Source organism: Moschus berezovskii, chromosome 25 (assembly GCF_049115385.1).
Source record: "Moschus berezovskii isolate FMDL1 chromosome 25, NW_MosBer_1.0, whole genome shotgun sequence".
Taxonomy (NCBI): domain Eukaryota; kingdom Metazoa; phylum Chordata; class Mammalia; order Artiodactyla; family Moschidae; genus Moschus; species Moschus berezovskii.
In genome coordinates, this window is record NC_142484.1 from 20,981,672 (window position 1) to 21,003,720 (window position 22,049).

The 22,049-nt window shown below is 45.5% G+C and overlaps 1 long non-coding RNA gene across 1 annotated transcript in view; it reads left to right on the forward strand.

Annotated features, from left to right (window-relative positions):
- The window catches only part of LOC148773874 (uncharacterized), a 28,784-nt gene extending 7,087 nt beyond the window's left edge, over positions 1-21,697 (forward strand). The window contains exon 2 of the long non-coding RNA XR_016036399.1: positions 21,310-21,697. This is a non-coding gene — a long non-coding RNA (uncharacterized LOC148773874). The remainder of the gene's footprint in view (positions 1-21,309) is intronic.
- Positions 21,698-22,049: the final 352 nt, after the last annotated feature.

Consider the following 22,049-nt stretch of genomic DNA (forward strand, 5'->3'; position numbering starts at 1 on the left):
CTCTAGGTCAGTGATCACACCATCGTGGTTATCTGTGTCATGAAGATCTTTTTTGTATAATTCTTCTGTGTATTCTTGCCACCACTTCTTAATATCTTCTGCTTCTTTCAGGTCCATACCATTTCTGTCCTTTATTGTACTCATCTTTGCATGAAATGTTCCCTTGGTATCTCTAATTTTCGTGAAGAGATCTCTAGTCTTTCCCATTCTATTGTTTTCCTCTATTTCTTTGCATTGATCACTGAGGAAGGCTTTCTTATCTCTTCTTGTTCTTTGGAACTCTAAATTCAGAGTATGTTCTTTAGACTGAAAGCTCCATAAAGAAAGAAAATAGCTTTTTTAACCACTCTAGCCTTATTTCAATGTATGGGACATAGTGCATACTTCACAAATTCTTTTTTAGAATGATTGAAAAGGGGGTGAAAGAATAATATTATCAACATGAAGTAAGGGGTAAAGGAAAGTGCATATTTCTGTGGTCAGGCATGATCTAATTTGCAGTGGGTGTAGATTCTGTTGAGCGCTTCCCAGGTGGCTCATGTGTAACAATCTTGCCTGCCAATACAGGAGATGCAGGTTCCATCCCTGGGTTGGGAAGATCCCCTGGAGAAGGAAATGGCAACCCACTCTAGTATTCTTGCCTGGGAAATCCCATGGATATAGGAGCCTGGCGGGCTATAATCCATGGAGTTGCAAAGAGTTGGACACAACTGAGAGACTCAGCACACACACACACACACACACACACACACACACACATGATTCTGGTATGTCTTCAGTAAGAATGTAGTAGGTGGGCCTTAAATAGGGAGGCGACTCCTCCACTCTCTGAGATTCAGCCTCAGGGTTTCCATTCTGAGGAGCCAAGACATTCGGATTTGTGTTCCATGGAAATCCTTGCTGAGGTCCCCCCTCCCCTACTTCATGGGAGGAGCATGGGAGACAGAACATGACAGGGCCTGAGAGCTTGAGAAGGAACTTTGTCTAAAACCAGTTTATCTAGTTTCATGTTTCTCTTGCTGTTTTATGGTTTCCTTCCTTTAGCTCGGTGGAGCATTTCAGCTTTGTCTTAGCTATGCAAAAGGACATCGAAGGAAGAATGACACACCCCAGGGCTTGAGGTCCAAAGGCCAGCTGGGTGGCAGCATCCGTTGGTAAGAGAGCTTAAGAGGAAATTGGCTGTCAGGGGATCAGAGCCTGACTTTGTGGCCTTGCTGTACTTTTTTTTTTTTTTAAAAACCCACTTTTTGGCCACACCCCTCCACCTGTGGGATCTTAGTTCATTGACCAGGAGTCGAAAACACACCATCTGCATTGAAAGGCAAAGTTTTAACCATGGGAATGTGAGGGAAGTCTGCTGTCCTTTTTTAATTTGGAGATTTTCTTTACAGTGATAAGCTTGGAGGGTTTTCTTTTTATTTTAAAAAGTGGGATGTTTCTTTCATCTGGTGGTCTGATGCAGTTGATCCCTATTCCCTTGAATAATTTTCTATGCTAATGATTTCTGCCTACCAGGCCAAACCAATGGCTGGTTGGGTAGATGAAGGTCAGCCTGCCATTGCCATTTATAGGAAAGCAAGGATCTACCTGGTGGCTTTACCTCATGGCTCAAATGGTAAAGAATCAGCCTGTAATATAGGAGACCTGGGTTCTATCAGTGGGTTGGGAAGATCCCTTGGAGAAGGAAATGGCAACCCATTCCAGTATTCTTGCCTGGGGAATTCCATGGACAGAAGAGGCTGGTGGGCTCCAGTCCATGGGGTTGCAAAGAGTCGGACATGACTTAGCGACTAACACTTTCACTTTTCAAGGGCCTACCACGGTCACTTTTGTTGAACCAAGACAGATCCGCCATCTGGCTGGAGATGGTGTTATCAACAATCATCTACTGAATTTTCATATAAAGTTGTGCAAGGACAGTTAGTGTTGGTATGGAAAGGTTTCGTACCTAGACTTCACAAGAAAGGGGACACGGACAGATTCGTCCTCACAGACTGCCATCCTATTGGTTGACATATTTGGCCCAGGCATAGGAGAACAGATATTAGAATTCAGCCATTGTGGGGTCTAGATGGTAGGCCTTCTATGAGAAAAAGCTTCCTCAAGGGCTTCCCTGGTGGCTCAGTGGTAAAGAGATCGCCTGCCAATGCAGGAGACACTGGTTCGATCCCTGGTCTGAGAAGATCCCACATGCCGTGGAGCAACTAAGCCCACGCATCACAACTATTGAGCCTATGCTGTAGAGCCAGGGAGCCCCAAATACTGAGCCCACGTGCTGCAACTACCGAAGCCCATGCACCCTAGAGCCGTGCTCTGAAGCAAGAGAAGCCACCTCAATGAGAAGCGCACCTCAAGTAGCGAGCAGAGAAACTAGAGAAAAAAGACCTGTGCAGCAACAAAGACCCAGCACAGCCAAAAATTAATAATTTTTTAAAATTATTAAAAAGAAAAAAACTTCCTCAAGTGCACCACCCAGTATGAAAGGCATGTCACACACCCCTCAGATTAGACCATGACACAGGAATTTGATCGTTTGGTCAAACGCCTTTCCCTATAAAGATGACAGAAGTTCTACCCAGAGTAACCCTGACTCTAACTTTGGTGATGTTTCTTTGGTTTGACTTTTTTCTTTTTTACTCTTTTGGTCAGACTGAAGCACTGGAAAGTAAAGGATTATTAACTACAAGCTTTTGTTATTCTGCAGTTTGGGTGGAGTATTTGCATTTAACAAGGCAAGAACTGATCGTTATTTGGGTTGATATACTTTTGTTATTTTTGCTTTGCCTGCCATGGGATCGTGTGTCGGAGTGGTGTGAGGGTGGGGAGTGCTGGAACATGAGCTGTTTTGGGGTTGGATTGTTAGTGGAAATGTTCCTACTGCTTAGCGGAGAAGGCATGTTAGGTAAAACCACTCTGTCCCTTTGATCCTGAAGTCTTAAGGTATTTAAATAGCCTTTCCAGAGGTGTTCAGTGTTCACACATGCCTGGGAGACCGAGTCAACAATCCGTACAGTAGACATAATCCTGTAACAGATGTTCCTCATAAGTGAGACTATAAAGCTTGGTTCTTTTAAAAAAATTATTTTATTGTAGTTGATTTACAATTTTGTGTTAGCTTCCAGTGTACAGCAAACTGATTCAGTCATAGGTATATATACACATACGTGTGTATACACACATACATGTATATACATGTATGTGCTTACTCAGTCGTGTCCGACACAATCTTTTTCATACTTTTTTCCAATATAATTTATTACAGGATGTTGAATATAGTTCCCTGTGCTATACAGTAGGACCTTGTTGTCTATCCAGCCTATATATACTGCTTTGCATCTGTTAATCCCAAACTCCCAACCCATCCCTCCCCTGCCAACCTGTACCTTGGCAACCACAAGTCTATTCTCTGTGAGTCTGCTTCTGTTTTGTATATAAGTTCATCTGTGTCAATTTTAAATTCCACATATATGTGATATCATATGATATTTGTCCTTTCTTTCTGTCTCACTTCACTTAGTGTGATAATCTCTAGGCCCATCCGTGTTGCTGCAAGTGGCATTATTTCATTCTTTTTTATAGCTGAGTGGTATTCCATGGCATATCTATGTGTATTTATTTATATCACATCTTCTTGATTCATCCATTTGTTGATGGACATCCAGGTTGCTTACTTATCTTGGCTATTGTGGATCGTGTTGCTGTGAACATAGGGGTGCATGTGTTTTTTTTGAATTATAATTTTGTCCAGATATAGTCTTAGGAGTGGGATTGCTGGATCATAACTGTATTTTTAGTTTTTTTTTAAATAATTTTTTAAGAAGTTTTTATTGAATTTGTTACATATCGTTTCTGCTTTACATGTTTTTGGTTGGTTTGTTTGTTTCTTTGGCCCCGAGGCAAGTGGCATCCTAGACCCCGACCAGAGATTGAACAGGCACCCCTGCACTGGTGATGAAGCTTAACCATTGGACCACCAGGGAAGTTCCCTAGTTGTAGCTTTTTGAGGAAATTCTGTACTGCTATCCATAGTGGCTGCACTAATTTACCTTCCTCCCAACAGTGTACACAGGTTTCCTTTCCTCCACACCTTCTCCAGCATTTATTGTTTGTGGGCTTTTTAATAATGGGCATTCTGACTGGTGTGAGGAGATACCTCATGGTGGTTTTGACTGCATTTCTCTAATAATTTTATGTGCTTAGTCATTCAGTCATGCCCAACTCTTTCCAACCCCATGGACTGTAACCCGCCAGACTCCTCTGTCCATGGAATTCTCCAGGCAAGAATACTGGAGTGGGTTGCCATGTCCTTCTCCAGGGGATCTTCCTGACCCAGGGGTCAAAACTGGGTCTCCTGCATTGCAGGCAGATTCTTTATCAATGGAGCCACCAGGAAAACCCAGTACTTTAAAGCCTGGTTCTTAGAGAACTGAGACCACTGTCTGTCCTACTGGGAACAGAACGGCAAAATTGAGCTATGTTATTATTTGCTAAACATGTCAGATCATCACAACAGGAAAGGGACCCTTCCCCCACCCTCCCACCCTGGGGGGCCAGTGGCTGGGACTTCACCTTCCAATGCAGAGGGTGCAGATTCGAACCCTGGTTGGGGGGCTAGTATCCCACATACCTGGTGGCCCCCAAACTGAAACATAAAACAGAAGCAATGTTGCAACACATTCAATAAAGACTTTAAAAATGGTTCACATCAAAAATGTCTTAAGAAAAAAATAACAACAGGAAAGTTCCACATTTGGGATATTATGTGAGGATGTGTAGATCTTACCCAAACCATCATGGCAGAAGCTATTGGTTACCTAGCCAACAACCGTGCATTTCCCCCTACTTGCTTCCTAACAGAACGGCAGTTTTGTTGGAGCCTGTCGTGGGTCCGGACCTGACAATGCGTCATAATCAGTCTAAGCCTATTTCCACTTTCACAGCTTTTATGACAGCTAAGGCTGATCACACAGCCCAGATATGGCCAATGAGATATGAGCAGATTTCTGCTGAGAAATCTGGGAAAGCTCTTGCTCTCCAGATAGGAGGAGGCAGAGGCAGCTGGCATCACCAGTTCCTCTTCTTCCTGCCTTGAATACAGACCTGAAGTTCAGTGCTGCGTCAGCTGTCTTTTGACCATAAAGCAACATGCTAAAATCATGAGGAAACAACCTCTTATATAGTTAAGCCACTATCAATTCAGGCTTTCTATAAGATATACACGAATGACTCTCTAATATGCTGTAATAATACAAGAGATGTTTGAGCGCCTCACATTAACGTACCCAGCATTCTGCAAGGACGGGGGCAGCAAGTGCGAGTTATTTCCAGGGATTCTTTGATGACAGACCCTGAAGATTCTAAGTCGGAACAACTAACATTTCAGACATGAGTTTATTCGATCTTGTGCAGCTGGGCTTTCTCATGTGTTGTCCTAGATTGGCTCTGCTTGGTTGAGGAACCATTGTTGGATTCTGGGTGACCATTTATAGTTCCTCTAGTCACCCTCAAAGCCTTTGTCCCCTGGTCTGTCTCAGCCCCTCTCTCCCTTGTCCCAAGTCTGTTGTGTGGGCTTGCTATACTTAGACTTACTGGAGAGTTGGGAAAATTCCTTTAAGAAAGAGACAAGAACCCAAAGATAGATGAGGACTGGATGGGTTCGGGCGTTTTTTCTCTAATCAGATGGCTGATCTTTATTGGTTTTTAAAAACTGACAGGTCAGAGACCCTTTGCATGCGTATGTATGCTCAGTCACATCCAATCCTTTGCAACACCATGGCCTGCAGCATGCCAGGCTTCCCTGTCCTTCACTGCCTTCCAGAGTTTGCTCAGATTCATGTCCGTTGAGTTGATGATGCCATCCAACCATTTCATCCTCTGTCGTCCCCTTCCCCTTCTGCCCTCAATCTTTCCCAGGATCAGGGTCTTTGCCAGTGAGTTGGCTCGTCACATCAGGTAGGCAAAGCATTGGAACTTCAACATCAGTTTCTGTCCTTTCAGTGAATATTCAGTGTTGATTTCCTTTAGGATGGACTGGTTTGATCTCCTTTCTTTCCAAGGGACTCTCAAGAGTCTTCTCCGGGGCCACAATTTGAAAGCATCAGTTCTTCAGTGCTCAGCCTTCTTTATGGCCCAGCTCTCACATCTGTACATGACTATAGTGCAATGAAGCAAATACTGTTATGCACATTTTACCAGCAAAGAACCTATGGGGAAAAAGAGAGGTCAGTTCAGTTCAGTTCAGTCGCTCAGTCGTGTCCGACTCTCTGCGACCCCATGAATCACAGCACGCCAGGCCTCCCTATAGGTAACTTGAATAAATCACACAAGCTGTAGGCAGCAGAACTGGGATTCCACTCAAATCTGTCTCACTGCAAAGCTTTTCCATTATGGTGCCACCTTTCCTGTCTTTGGGGCTTCCCTGGTAGCTCAGCTGGTAAAGAATCCACTTGCAATGTGGGAGACCTGGGTTGGGATGATCCCCTGGAGAAGGGAACAGCTACCCACTCCAGTATTCTTGTCTGGAGAATCCCATGGACAGAGGAGCCTGGCGGGCTACAGTCCATGGGGTCGCAAAGAGTCAGACATGACTGAGCACAGCACACAAGCCCTGCCTAGTAATTGTTTACCTCTTGCCTTCCTCACTAGGCTGTGAATACCTGTGGAACCAGGATTCCATCTTTCATTTTGACATCTCAGAATCTAGCATTTGCCTGAGATAGAGGAACTCAAAACATATTTTCCAAACAAATGAATATAATACAGAATAATGCTATGGTTTGCAATGCTGTGGTTAAGAAAACATTCTCCAGAGGTCTGTCAGGCACCACAAGAATAAAAGCCACTCCTTAGAGGCCTCTGTATAATTTACAAAGTAAATGATAGCTACTTTCCTGAAAACTTTTATATATGCATCTCATTTAAACCTGAACGCGATGAGAATGCACGTACCAGGACTTAGAAACCTTGCACTCAGCGGGTGTAGGGGAGGGTGAGGGCGGTGGTAGAGGCGGAGGGTGTGATCTGTAAGGAGACTATGTCCTGAGGATAACTAAGGCAATGAGAAAAATCACTCCAAGACAGTGGGGGACTAATTCCTTCATTCAAATGGATGCTCAGGTGCTCCCTGGCAAAGGCCCAGCATCAGCTCAGGTTCCAAGGAGGAACTTCGGGATCTATTCAGAGCGGAGTTAGAAGGGTGACAAGAAGATGAGCTGAAAAACATGACATGTGTGGAAAGGTTAAAGGAACTGGGATGACTCAGGTTGGAGAGGAGAAGGCCAAGAGGAAACTGAGTCATTTTCTTCAAGACAAAGAAGGGATCTCTCGCTGGGGGCTGGTGACCAGCTGTCCTCCGTTGCCTCTGCATGTGGAGCAAGGGGAAACGGGCTTAGACCGAAGGCAGGGCTAAGATTAGAGACAAGGAAGAACTTGGCAGTGAGGGGTGTTGTATAACCTACTTTACAGACACTTGGGGACTGAGGAGACTCCCACATTCCTGGTCCCGGCCCAGTGGACTGGATGCGGGGATGGTCTGGCAGGCTGGCGGGGAACGGAGGAGGAAGGGATCCTGGGGGCCCTCCGTCCGTGGCCTGATCTTCCTCGGTGTCCTCAATTTCCCGTTGGAAAATTCAGTTCCCCAGTTTTGGAGCTGGCAAGGCAGCACCTCCCCCACTCACCACGCACTGCACCAGTGTTCCTGGGCTGGGTAATAATGCCTGTCATTTCCTCTCCCGGGGGAGTGGGGCTGCAACCGCCCTGACAGCCCCGAGGGATTGAAGGCAACTAAAAATAGTGCATTAAATATAATCTGTTGAGGGGCACGTTTGAATTGTTTTTCTTTCCCCCTCTGGTCTTTTATCCTGCTGGGCAGGCCAGGCCTGGGTCCAGCTCGGGGGGCCCTGGGAATCAGGTTTTGAGTTCCATCTGCTCTTATTTTGTCGCAGAAGGATTCTCTCGGCAAGAGATTTCAGGGAGCATATCCACAAGGTACAACCGGGGATCCTCAGGGGCCACCCCTCCTCACTTCCCAGTGGGCCCTCTGGGTCCTTCAGAGCCCGAAGGTACAGGGAGAGAAGCTGGAAGTGGGGGAGGTATTGTTGAGAAGGAGAGCCAGCTCTGGCTTTGTTCTCCCATCAGCCACTTCCGTCTGCTGCACAATCTCTCTGAGGTTAAATATTAATTAAGAGCAGAATGACAGTGAGCGCTGAGCAGTGTCACTTTCTGTCCCAACACAAATGCTAATTTCCTTCCCGGTATGAAGTGACTTTGGAGTGGGATTGGCAGCGCAAGGAGAAAAGCTGGTGGGGGGTGGGGAGGAGGAGAGGGGAGGAGAGATGGGTAGCCCAGCCTTAGAGAACTAAGAGGAATGATGCGAGGGAGGGGGAAGAAGAGGGCTGTCAGGTAACAAAATGTGGTCATGATGCCAGCAGGGCCCTGTGGGACTCCTGGGCATGGATGCCTTTGGTCCCCCATCCCTTGTAGGCAAGATTCTAGCCTTCATGACCTTCTCCGAGTTCCAGGAGGGAGAACAGTTGCTAATCAAAGGAGAAGCAGCAATGAAACGACCTGAGGTGGAGTCTCATCCCGAGTAGGAGATGGACCACTTAGGACCCTGCACACACCCTAATCTGTCAGCAACCCCGCCCTTTAGAAACTGCAGAAGAATGCAAGATTGTTACTGCTTTGATCCTTATCCCATTCTCCTGCCTGACTCTAAATCCTTTCTCTACTCACCAGGGAAGGGACCACAGTTCTTGAAGCGCTAGCCTACTGACTCTGTTCCCCTTTTGCCTGGCAAAGTAATAAAGCCACTCTTTCTTTCTCCTCTGTAACCCTGTCTCCATATTTCTGTCTGGCATTGGTGCACAGAGAACCAAGATTTTGGCAACAGTCACAACACAATCCTAGACTCTCTCCACTTTGTTTTTTAAAGAAACTTTAAATTTTGTATTGGAGTATAGCCGATGTTGTGATAGGTTCAGGTGGAAAGTGAAGGGACTCAGCCATAGATATCCATGTATCCACTCTCCTCCAAATTCCACTCCTATCCAGGCTGCCACATGACATTGAACAGAGTCCCCTGTGCTCTGCAGTAGGTCCTTGACGGTTATCCATTTTAAATATAGAAGTTGAACATGTCCATGCCAAACTCCCTAACTATCCCTTCCCCATCATTCCCCACTGGCAATCATAAGTTCATTCTCTTAAGTCTGTTTCTTTCTGTTTTCTAATTGAGTTCATTTGTATCATTTCTTTTTAGATTCTGCATATCCCTTCCTGTCTGATTTACTTCACCCAGTATGATCACTTTAACCCGATGATCTAAGAAGCTGGGGTAGAGCTGAGTGTCCCCACATCTATAAGGCAGCGTTCTTGACCTGGGTCCATGCATTGGTTTCAGGGCTCATGAAACTAGAAGTTGTTTGCAAAATTGTGTGTGTGTACATAAGCATCTTTTTGAAGAGATTCCTGAATTTCCATCACAGCCGATATGATGTTCCACAGGGTCAGCCCCAGTGTGTGGTACCCGTCTCATGGCTCAAGATGGCTGCTAGAACCTTAGCCGAACATCTGTCTTCTAGGTAGAAGGAGAAAGGTGGGAGGAAGAGGTGTGGGCAAAAATGTTCCACTCCAGTTTTCTGCTTTCCTATTAATGAACAGTCTCGGAAATCCCTGGGGGCTCAAACAGTAAAGAACTGACCTGCAATGCAGGAGACCAAGGTTCGATCCCTAGGTCAGGAAGATCTGCTGGAGTAGGAAATGGCTACCCACTCTAGCCTTCTTGCCTGGAGAATCCCATGGACAGAGGAGCCTGGTGGGCTGCCGTCCATAGAGTTGCAAAGAGTTGGACAGACTGAAGCAACTGAGCACAGGAGCATCGACCAGGAGAGGTTAGTAGAGGAGAGAGGGATTTAGGGAGGCATACTGATTTGTGTGAGGCCTTAAGGCAAAATCAAGCCCCATTTTTAGGGCAGCGCCAGGGAAGGAAGGGGCAGGAGGAAGAGAAAACATAATCTTTGGAGATCAGGTGTTTTGGCAGGGCTGGAGAAGTCCTTTGGGAATCTAGAAGTGTTTCTATTTGTTTTAACTCAGGGAAACTGTGCTCTCTGTGTTGGGTTGAGTATGAAGCTTGACTTTTTCTTCTGGAAGGAGACTGTGTTGTTCTTTTTTACTTTATTTTTAAAAATATCTTTGTGTTTGCTTATTTGGCTGCCTCTGGACTTAGTTTTGACATGTGGCATCTTAGTTCCCTGACGAGGGATCGAACCTGCAGCCCCCGCATTGCAAGGCAGAGTCTTAACCACTGGACCATGAGAGAAGTCCCTCTTGTTCTTGTATAGCTTGAAAGTGCTGGTCAAAGTGTCAGGACGGCGAGATGGAGGTGTTCAGGGAGAGGAGGCGAGAGGCCAGGGTGGTGGCTGGGATGGGAGCCACCTGGGTCCAAGCGTTTTGCAGGCCTTTGGGAAGGAGATCCCATGCTAGGTCCTTCCCGCGCCCTTCCTTTTTCTGTCTTTCTTAAAATATCCTGTGTTTCTGCAGCAGTGCGGCTGCTAATCTAAAATAAAAACAGCAGGAAATGCAAATGGTCAGGTTCTCCTAGCAACAGGAGCCAGCCCACGCAGGGCGTGTGGAGCAGAGAAAACTGTCCTGAGGCTGAGATGTGGGTGGCTGGGCCGAGGAGCAAGTCTCCTCTGACAGTCTCGCCCCTCTCACTGCGGACAGGGGCTGTTTGGTGGGCAGCCACCTATTGTGTAAAGAAGCCCTCGATGAACTGGACTGGGGCAAGGGATCACGTGCTGCGGAGATGGTGCGAGGGTAGGGAGATAACAGCAGGCTTGGTTTATTTAAGACATCTCCTAACCAACCCAACATAAAATGTAAAGTCATTTTCCTCTGATTAAAAAAAAAAAAAAAAAGACATCTGTTGATGTCAGTGGCTGGAGTGGCCCCTTAGAACCTGACAGAGGCAGTCTAACTAGGTGTGTGATTGGGAAAGGCCTTGATTTATGAACATGTTCCTATATGTCCATTTGAGTCAACCCTCGGAGCCTTGCCGTTCCTACGGTTATGAAATAAGAGGAAGGAGAAATGGCTCAGATGCTTAGGTAAGGGGACCAAAACCAGCAGACTGCAAAGACTCTTAGAGACTTAGGGACTTACTTGGTGGTCCAGTGGTTAAGAGTCGGCCTGCAATGCAGGGGACATGGGTTTGATCCCTGCTCAGGGATGATCCCACGAATGGTGAAGCAACTAAGCCCGAGAGCCACAGTTAATGAGCCAGCCCTCTAGAGCCCATGCTCCGCAACAGGCTTAGGCAACTTACTTAGGTTCTGAGAATTGGATTCTTCATCTGTAAAGCAAGAGCAATTGTGTCTGCTTCACAGAGTCACATCTCGCAGAGGTGTGTGAAGTGCTAGCACCGCCAGGCGTACAGTAGGCCCTCGACAGATACTGGTTTTTGCACCTCTATCTTGTGGCTGCTCAAGGGACCAGGTGGGAGTTTCGACTGCTATTGCCAAGGCAGGGAATGCTATTTTCCAGGTAGCCCGAGATGGAGCTCAAAATGGAATTCTCCCACACACACACAAAGGAGTTTGCCTTTATTATTGATTAAATGGCTTTTTAATAGATAGATCTGAGACCGTGATGCCTATGTCTGCTTTTCCTCATTGTGTCCTCAGCCCCTGGTACTCAATAAACAATTGCTGAGTGAATGAACCAATGTGCTGTTTCCCTGAGGAAAGGCATTTTAAATACGAGATAGCCAGCTTACAAGAGAATATTGACGCATATGGACTTCCTGAGTTTGATCTGCTTAGGCAACCTCTTTGAGGCCAGGTCCAGAGAAGACAGGTCATGGTCCAGGGTGGGGACCTGACCTGTTAGTGGGTTTACCACGCCATGACCTGCAACCCTGCTCTGTGCAGTTTTCTGGCTCAGACAAGACAACAAGCTGTACTGATTCATATAAATGGCTGATGAGGGGGCGGGTCTTTTCAGGAGATCTCTGATGGGCTGTTGGGGTCAGAAAAGTGGGTCATCACCCTTGGCCTTGGCAAATCCACCCTCCACCCCACTCTTCTAGCAGATGAAGGGCATATGAGGCTGAGGTCACCTCCAAGAAGGGGTTTGCTCTTCCGTCTTATTTGTAAACATCTCCCTGACCCTACACCACTGTCTCAGTCCCTCTCTGTGTTTTTTTTTTTTTCTTTTTTAAATTAATTAATTTGTTTGGTTGCACTGAGTCTTTAATCTTCGTTGTGGCATGTGAAATCTTCAGTTGCTACCTGTGGGATCTTAGTTCTCTGACCAGGGATCAAACCCAGGCCTCTTGAATTGGGAGCAGGAGTCCTAGCCACTGGACCACCAGGCACATTCCCTTTTTCACTTTCTTTTCTCGCTATCGCAACCTTCTCTTTCTCTCTCTCTCCCCCACACACACGCACACACACAGACACGCACATATGAATTTGGATATTGATTTGTACTATTTTAACTCCAGGTTCTCTTTTTCAAATGTGGATAGTTCCAGCTTATTCATTATTCCCTTGTTGCTGGGGCTGTCATAAAAATGAGTTTCCCGTTGCTGAGATAGTAGCCCCCTGTGTGTCTCAAGGAGATCGGCAAGGGCAAAGACCTTCCTATCAGACCCCCGGGAAATCACCGAGGCTGTTGGAGTGTGGGTTCAGCATGTGAGGTCCCCAGGGAATTATGGCCCTCTCCTCCTGGGAATTGTGGACCTTCTGAGCTGATTTGCAATCTCCTTGAATCCCAGACTTACAGGAGTGTTCAGAGTCTCTTCTTTTAGCTTCCTCCACTTAACACATTAAAAACCTACACGAGGACAGAGTACCTAAGGGAGAGACAAAGTCTTTGGCCTTAGTTTTTTTCTTTATAATAGAAGGGTCTTAGTTAGCTCCCTAGAATCCGGCTGCCTGATATCATTATCCATGAAACAGGTGGAGAGTAAGAACTGTCCTTGTCTTCATGGGTAGGAAATCAGGTCATCCTCTCCAAAGGTATAGAATACTCCCCCAGGCTGTGGAGAGCAGGTTCTGGTTTCTACCCAGAAAAGCTAGAGAGGAAAACTGTGGCTGCCTACTAGAGTATCAGGGGAAAAAGCAGAGATATTTTTAACATACGGAATATCAGTGAACAGAATGCTAAGGAACTAGAAAACTTATTCCAATAAATATGAAGCATATGCTCTTCCTAAAGCAAACCCAGCTTCTGCTATATACAAATTTCATGAAGGAAAAAAAATGTCGGAAATTGCAGAAATATCTGGCCTGAAGTGGGCTACAACCACTTACTGCAGGAGACCTGGAAGGCTGCACAGACGGCCTGGGAACAGTGACTGGGGGGTCAGGGGTTCTTGGCCATCTTGTTGTGTGGGTTGGGAATTATCCAGAGCCCTTTGGAGTCCCGGGAGCCCAGCTCAAGATGGACAGTCCGACACACAACCTCAGCTTCTAATGTCAGAGCATGCGTCACCAACAATCGGAAGGCTCTCTCCAGCTCCGCTACCCAGAATCCCAAAACACAGAAGAGTGGCAGAGATTCCTGCCATCAAATGGCCTTTTGGATTCTCTTCAACCTGTTTTTCCTCTTGCAAGCAGGAAAGGATATTTGTATTCATCTCATTAGTAGGGTTTTGGTAACTGGGGCTATTATTAATAATTTCATTGCGAAACCTGACAAATATTTTACTCTCTCCTATAGTGGGTAATTGCATCCCCAACAGCCTCTTTTTTTTTTGCGCCGCCAGATGGAGAGGATGGGTGTTTGCCATTCTTATTAATACAGTTAGTACCTTAGCATCGTGCCTGTCCTCTCCCTAGCCCCACACTCTCCCGGCTCGGGGTGGGGTGGGGAGACCGAGCAGGAGGCCTGCTGGGGAGGGTGGGGTGAGGGGTGCCTGGGGCCCTGGGAGGAGGTGGGGAAGGCTGTGGGAGGCGCTGGCGGGAGAATCCTGAGAGAGGCGAGGCACTGCAGAGTGCTAAACCACAATAAAAACACCGCCGCTAACAACAGGGTGATGGAGGAGAAACAAATCACGATGCTGCCTAAAACTCCCACTGCAGTATCTCAACCCCAGAACAGCTCCCCAGACTCTGGGCGCCGCCGGCCGCCTTCCCACACCCCCAGCGCCACCCCCGCAGCCAGACTGCTGACACGGTGCAGCCACTCGCGCCCCCGGCTGTCCCCGCGCCCAGCACTTCGCTCCTCCCCGCCGGGAGGTGCTGGGAGCCCCGTCGGGGAAGGGGGAGCGCTGACTCCCAGCAGGCTGGTATCTCAAAGCCGGTTCCTCTTCCCCGGGAGGAGGAGGAGCAAGGATCGCGCTCTGGTTGCCTGGGCCTCTCTCTTCTCTCCACCCGCCATCCGAAGGCTGCTAACCTGGCCAAATCCTCAAGACGTTCCTGGCCCAGCCGCCTTAGCCCCAGCTGGCCCCTGACTAGCAGACGCTGGCCTGATACAGCTTCTCTCCTGGAGGGATGGGGACAAGGGCAGACGCCGGTGAGGGATGTAGCTGCTTCTGCTGCTAAGTCGCTTCAGTCGTGTCCTACTCTGTGCGACCCCATAGACAGCAGCCCACCAGGCTCCTCTGTCCCTGGGATTCTCCAGGCAAGAATACTGGAGTGGGTTGCCATTTCCTTCTCCAATGCATGCATGCTAAGTCGCTTCAGTTGTGTCCGACTCTGTGCGACCCAGTGGACAACAGCCCATCAGGCTCCTCTGTCCATGGGATTCTCTAGGCAAGAACAGTGGAGTATGTTGCCATTTCCTTCTCCCATGAGGGAATTAGTCCAGCCTGCATCTCAGGGTTCCTTTCTACGGGGTGTCACAAATGAGACCCATGACACACTGGCTGGAGTCCCCTGGCTCCTGCCTTTTCCCAGTTGTCCGGGAGTTGCTTGAGGGTTACCCCTTATTTCCAACTTTGCCTTCTCCAAAAGGAAGGCAAAACTAGGCAAGGTATCATTTCTCTGGGATCTGAGTGTGGATTTGAGGACCTTGAAGGAAGAGTCCCAGAGAGAAACCACCTCGAGGCCAGCCATAGTCTATTCCTAGGAAGGAGTCTGTCCTTCAAGGGACCTAGGTTGTTATAAAATGAAAACAATAAAAAAAAAAATCACCCCTGGGTATAGCAGCTAAGAGTGGCCATAGTGCTGCTGCATCCAGGTTTGCCCAGGGGCACCACTTTCTTTCCCCCCATTTTGGGTCACCTACTAATATCATCTGAGCCAGATATGGCATTGGTGGCAAAAACTATTACAGTGGGGTTTGGACTTGAAGAGCTTGGGTAGAAGCAAGCCTATGGTCCCTAATCCTGCTAATGTCACCACAGGGCCCAAAGCTCTGAGCTTTGTGCGACCTTTCTAATTTAAGACTGATACTTCTTCCTGAGCCTCAGGGTTAAAAAATTTTTTTTATTGGAAATAATAAAATAAAAGTTTTATTGGAATAAATAGTTGCTTTATAACGTTATTTTCTGCTGTTCAGCAAAGTGAATCAGCCATACATATACATATACATATACATATACACATACATATACACATACATCTGCTCTTTCTGGGGATTTCCTTCCCATTTAAGTCACCAGAGTTACCTGTGTTGTACAGGAGTTCTCAATAGTTATCTATTTCACGTATAGTATCAATAGTGTGTCTCCTTCATGGACCATAGCCTTGTTGTGGAGAAGCATCACCAACTTGATGATGAAATTGAGCGAACTCTGGGAGACAGTGGAGGACAGAGGAGCCTAGCAGGCTGCAGTCCATGGGGTCGAAAAGAGTTGAATATGACTTAGCGACTGAACAACAGCAATCAATAGCGTGAATACGTCAATCCCAGTCACCCAATTCATCCCACCCTTTTCCCTTCCTGGTGTCCATACGTTTGTTCTCTATGTCTGTGTCTCTATTTCTGCTTTGCAAATAGGTTCATCTGTACCATTTTCTAGATTCCACAGATATCATTAATATACAATATTTGTTTTGAGGTTTTTGAAACAAAACTGAATGAAAATACCTGAATATTATGGTGGTTTCCCCTGATTCGGATGGACTCATCTTTCCTTTCCAACATATGATCCCATACCTCTTCTTCCCCCAAGAAACTTTCCTTGACCTGTTCTTTTCCTGTGTTCTTTTCCATGACTTCTTTTCCGTGAAGTCATCTTCATGGAGAAGGCACTACCTATCTTGCTCACCATTGATCTGACAGCCTTATGATAAGTTTCCTGATATGTGGGTAGGAGCAACACGATCATATGTGGTATATGTGGCAAGTATTGTGCCTGTCAGAGCATATCCTGACATGATCTAGACCTCTAGAGTGGGAAGTCCTTGAGCTTTCTATCATGACACCAATGTGATGGACTAGTATGATGTTCTTAGAGTACCAAGACAATCAAGGCCTCCCCAGACTGTCATGACAAAGAGCTGGTGCCTTTACAGTGAAATATATTGTTGTCTCTGCCACCTGGAGTCAAATTGCTTCTGATTAACTTTGGCCATTGGAATGGGGAGTGGGGGAGAATTTGTTAGGCTACTATCTGCATACCAGTTTCCAAGGGCTCTGTTGCTTTGCTTCAGCAAAGATATCACATCCACAATCAGCTGCAAGTGGCATCACTGATTAAGTGTGTGATAATCTACAGCCATTCTCCAAGACCATCTGGTTTTTGAAAGAGCCAGAAAAGGAAGTTAAATGGGGATGTGGTTGGAATCACACCTCTGCCTCTTTCAAGTCTTTAATGGTGACGCTAACTCTGTGATTCCTCTGGCATGGTTTATAGCTTGTTTTTGGGTTACTAGCTCAGCAGAGGAAAATGGGTTGGGGTAAGGCAGTTCGAGGACCTTCTACTTGGCCCTCCTTTCTGAATAATAGACTGCACTCTATAGGTCACGGAACCACTATTATGTCTATCTGTTCCAAGTATATTTTCTGAGACTGGGAACCATGAAAACAGATCCATGGTCCCACTGAGTTTCCAAGGAAGGCTGATGTTTTACCTGACTTTCATAAGCACACTCTGACTAGTGGACAGAGGTGGGGGGGCTTCAGATTTTAGCATTTGTGCATGCATTTTCCAGGCAAGAATACTGGAGTGGGTTGCCATTTCCTACTCCAGGGAATCTTCCCAACTCAGGGATCAAACCCATGGCTTCTGTGTCTCCAAAGAGTCCTGCCAAGCATTGGGCCTGAGCCACTTGGATTAGGTTATATTTACCACTGAGCCACCTGGATTAGGGTCAGGTTAATTTATTTCTTAATTCCCTGAAGAATGGAATACCTTCCAGAAACTCGTGAGGAAATAAGGCTGTCAGGTGGTTGAGTAGATTGCATATAATAGATCCTTTTTAGCATTCTCATGTTCTTTAGCATTTAGACCTCTATCTATAGCATGTCTGATATTTCAGTCTTACTGGCTATAGCTTACTGTCAAGATTGGCCAACCTAGTTGAATATTAATACCTCTCCCCAAGTGCTCAAACCATGACGTTACATACTATTTTCCAGTTGAGCACCCATTTCAAAAGATTTTAGGTAATCAGTCCTTTGATTACGTTCTTGTTTGTCTAGCTACCTTAGAATCTAGTTAAATGCATGTTCCCCAGAACTCTTTACAGGAGTAGATGTAAGTTGATGAAATCCTGCACTTCTTTTGGCAAACAGTCTGTCTCCTCCAGGCACATGTCTTGTACTTTACGATCTGAACTATGCTGCCATTTAACCCTCCTTGAGCGTAGTGGAGGTGGATTCTGAAGAAAATCACATTTTCTTGGTGTGGTCATTGAAAGGTTTTCATTTGGGGAGGTTTAGGAGGATCTGAGTATTCAAGGTCTCAGTTTCATCTGTGTCTGCACAAACGTCTCCATTCCATACCTTGGGATCGTCCTCCTTTCTCATCGGTGTGTGCATGCTCACTCACTTCAGTCATGTCCAACTCTTTTGTGACCCTGTGGACTGTAGCCCGTGAGGCTCCTCTGTGCATGGGATTCTCTAGGCAAGAATACTGGAGTGGGTTGCCATTTCTTTCGCCAGGGGATCTTCCTGACTTGGAGATTGAACCTGGGTCTCCTGCATTGCAGGCAAATTCTTTACCCACTGAGCCACCAGGGAGGCCTTTCTCATCAATACCCTCTGCTTATTGTAAGGGACTTAAACCAAAGGGTTTGAATATTTAATTGCGTTTGCAACTCTACCACATTAAAATCATTTTCTAGACTTGATCCTCATCCACATCAATCCAGAGGCTATAGGAGGAGAAGTCTTTCTTTGGAGCAAACACCGAGACTTCCTGATTTTCCTCCTGGTTCTGAGTTGGGTATTAAAAGTTTTCAACAGGTCCTTTTCCCTTCTTACTCTCTTTGGAGCCATCAGAAGCAGCCAGCTGACTCTACAATCTTTATAATAACTATTGTCACCATGGTGACTAAGTATCACAGTCCCTTTATTTCTATTGCCCACCACCTGAACCTCATCCCTTCAACACCAATGATAAATTGAGTCACTGTGATGCCACTAAGTGCCATGGATTACCAGTATCCCATTTTCTACTGGTAAAAAAGTTAGTTGTGTGCTTCTTAAATATGAGAGTAATAGAGACGTCTCTGATGGTCTAGTGAGTGGCTAAGACTGTGCACTCCCAATTCTGAGGGCCCAGGTTTGATCCCTGGTCAGAGAACTAGATCCCACATGCCGCAACTTAAAAAAAAAACCAAAAAACCCTTATGCCCCAATGAAGATCAAAGATCCTGCCTGCCTCAACTAAGACCCAGTGCAGTCAAAGAAATACATTTTTTTTTTTTTAAATGAGAGCTATAGAATATTAGAATCCCATTTTTAGGGACAGTTTTCTTGGGTCCTTTTTTGATATCTCTTCTTACCTTTGTCTAGAGCCTGGAAGGCAACATATGGCACACTCAAATAATGTAATTGAGGTAGATTTAATAAAAGGGGCTATTTACAATGATGAAGATGGGACAAGCAGATTGAATAACTGACTTCAATTCTTCATCCTTATTTTTATCCATATCCTTACATGGTATTGTTATTTGTAGAGTGTAATTCCTTGTCTCTCTTCTCTGGGCTTAGAGGACTTTTTGGCCAATAGCATGTGGGTGAAAGTGAGACCATGCTGGTCCCGAAGCTTAGGCTTTAAGAGGAATCCTATGGTTAGTTTGCTCTTTTGAGGCTCTGCCACTGTCATGAGAGAAACATACCTACTGATCCAAGGAGGGTGAGAGGCCTGAGGAGCAGAGTTGCTTCCATCTCCTAGACCTCCAGTGAAAAAAGTAGCTGCCCTAGCTACCAAAGCATGAAGTAAAGAAGTCCAGCTGAGCCCATCCTAAGTCACCCCAGTTCTAGCTGACCTGGAGATCTGTCAAATGGCTGCTTTAAGACATGGACTCCAGAGTGGTGGAAATGCAGCACTGGTATATGCAGCAGACACACAAGAATAAGTAAAAAAACCATAAGAGATGGGGCAGAGGCTCAGAGAGGCTGATGGAAGGCTTAAAGGATCAAGGGCAGGGAGGAGTTACTAGAACTTGGACAGTAACTGTAGGAGAAGGTGTTTGATGAGAGCTGTGGCCTTTGAGGGATATAGACAAGCCATAGAAGCCAAGCGAGGGGAACAACTTTCCTCCCTTTGCTCTTGTTGCGTCCTCTGACCTGCTGGTGTCTTTTGTTATTGAAACTGGAAGGTAAGGGAGCCCACCGATGCAGACAGGGAAAAAAATTCTCTGAGCTCACAGAGCAGGACGAAGGTCTGGAAGGGATGATGGAAAATATCTAACACACTTTGCATGTCTGAGAACATCTTTGTTTACCCTCATACATGTATGATAGCTTGGTGGAGTATAGAATTCTAGGCTTGGAATGATTTCCTTTAGAAGTTTGAAGAAATTTCCAGTGCAGTGTAGCTACTGAGAAGCTTGAAATTCTTTTGATCTCTTACCCTGTATGTGGGACCTCTATGTGTCTGTCTTGAAATAAGTAGAATCTTCTTGTCCCCAGTAGTCACAAATTTTCTCCATGTGCCTTGCTGTGGATTTACTTTCAGTCATTGTTCTGGACACCCGTAGGGTCCTCAATCTGGAAACCTATGTCTTTCAGTTGTTTCTAGAATTATTTCATGGATAATTTCTCCTATTCTGTTTTCCTGCTCTCTCTAAATTTCTAATTTTCTTTCTCCTATTTTCCATCTTTTTCCTTTGACTCTCCTTTCTGGGAGCTTTCCTCAACTTTTCCCTTCAATTCTATTGATTTTATTTTAATAGTATTTTAAAATGGAAATATGTCTCATGTAGCATATTTACAACTTTAAAATGTACACTTCAGTGGTTTTGAATCTACTCCCTATTTTGTGCAATCATCACTGCTATTAAATTCCAGAACATTCCCAACATCCCTGAAAGAAGCTCTTTGCCTATTAGCAGTTAATCCTGATTGCCTCCTACTTCCATCCCCTGGAAAACACTGATCTATTTTCTGTCTCTTACGGATTCACCTATTCTGAACATTTCATATAAATGGAATCATACAATATGTGGACTTTTGTGTCTGGCTTCTTTCACCTGGTTCACACATGTTCTAGCATTTGACAATATTTCATTCCTTTTTAGGGCAGAATAATATTCCTTTGTACAGTGGTCCCTCACTATCCGTGGGGATAGGTTCTGGAAATCCCCATGTATACCCAAATCCATGGCTGCTCAAGTCCTTTATATAAAATGGCATAGAATACAGTCAACCTTCCATATCTGAGGATGTGAAATCCACAAATAGAAAGGACTGACTGCATTTATTGAAAAAAAATCCAGGTGTAAGTGGACCCCAGAAATTCAAACCTCTGTTTTTCAAAGGTCAAACGTATAATATACCACATCTCATTTACTCAGTCATCAGTTGATGAACATTTGGTTTATTTCCACTTTTTGGTTATTATGAATAATGCTGCTGCGAACATTCATGTACAAATTTTGTATAAACGTATGTTTTCAGTTCTCTTGGGTATGCACCTAGAAGTGGAATTGCCGGGTCATATGGCAATTCCATGTTTAACTTTTTGAGGAACTGCCAACTTCATTGAGTTTTAAAATTCTGTTACCAAGTTTGACATTTCTGAGAGCTTTTCTTTTCATTTCCTGAGTGTTTATCCTTTGAAAAAAAAAATGATTGTAATATCTCTCCTCTCTGAGGATATCAATGGAATTAAAAATAAAAAAGATTTCTTCTCCCTGAATAGCCTGTCTTATAAAGCTAATTTAATTTTTAAAAATCTCTGCTTTCTAGGGCTCCTTGGTGGTCCAGTGGTTAAGAATCTGCCTGCCAATGCAGGGGACATGGGTTCCACCCCTGGTCCGAGAAGATCCCATGTGCGGCGAGACAACTATACCCGTGTGCCGCACGAGTCCACGAGCCACAACTCCTGAGCCCGAGTGCCCTTGAGCTTGTGGTCTGCAACAAGGGAGGCCACTGCAGCGGCAAGCCCTTACACCTGCTCAGCGCAACTAGAGAAAGCCCTGACCCAGCACAGCCAGAAAGAAATAAAACTAAAAAAAAAAACAAACCACTCTGATTTCTCTGTTAGTAGCTTTGACCAACTGTCTATATATCTCATAATCCTTGGCCGATCAAGAGTGATTTTATTCAAGAATAAAGAACCAGAAAAGTGACTGGATTACATTTGCTATCACGTGGGTCATCTTGTTGACTTTGAGTTTCAAAGTGATTTGATGGGCTGTTTGTGGAGAACCCCTAATGTCAGTTATCTCCATGAGCGTCTTCAGAGAAGGACCTTCCAGTCTCTCATCTGGAAGGTTAGGATTCTTCTCCCTGTGCTGTGGGGGAGGAATGGGAAAAAGGGTTGGATGTCTCTGGACTCACAACTCAGTGTGCTCGTGGTCACGCCACACTCTTCTTTGGGCGAGGTGGTTCTACCTTCAAGGGCGCCTGTATCTCCCAGTCTGGGGACTATTCTATTTTCTCTGGATTGCAAACCTCCAGATTTCTGCTAGTGTATTGGGGCAGGT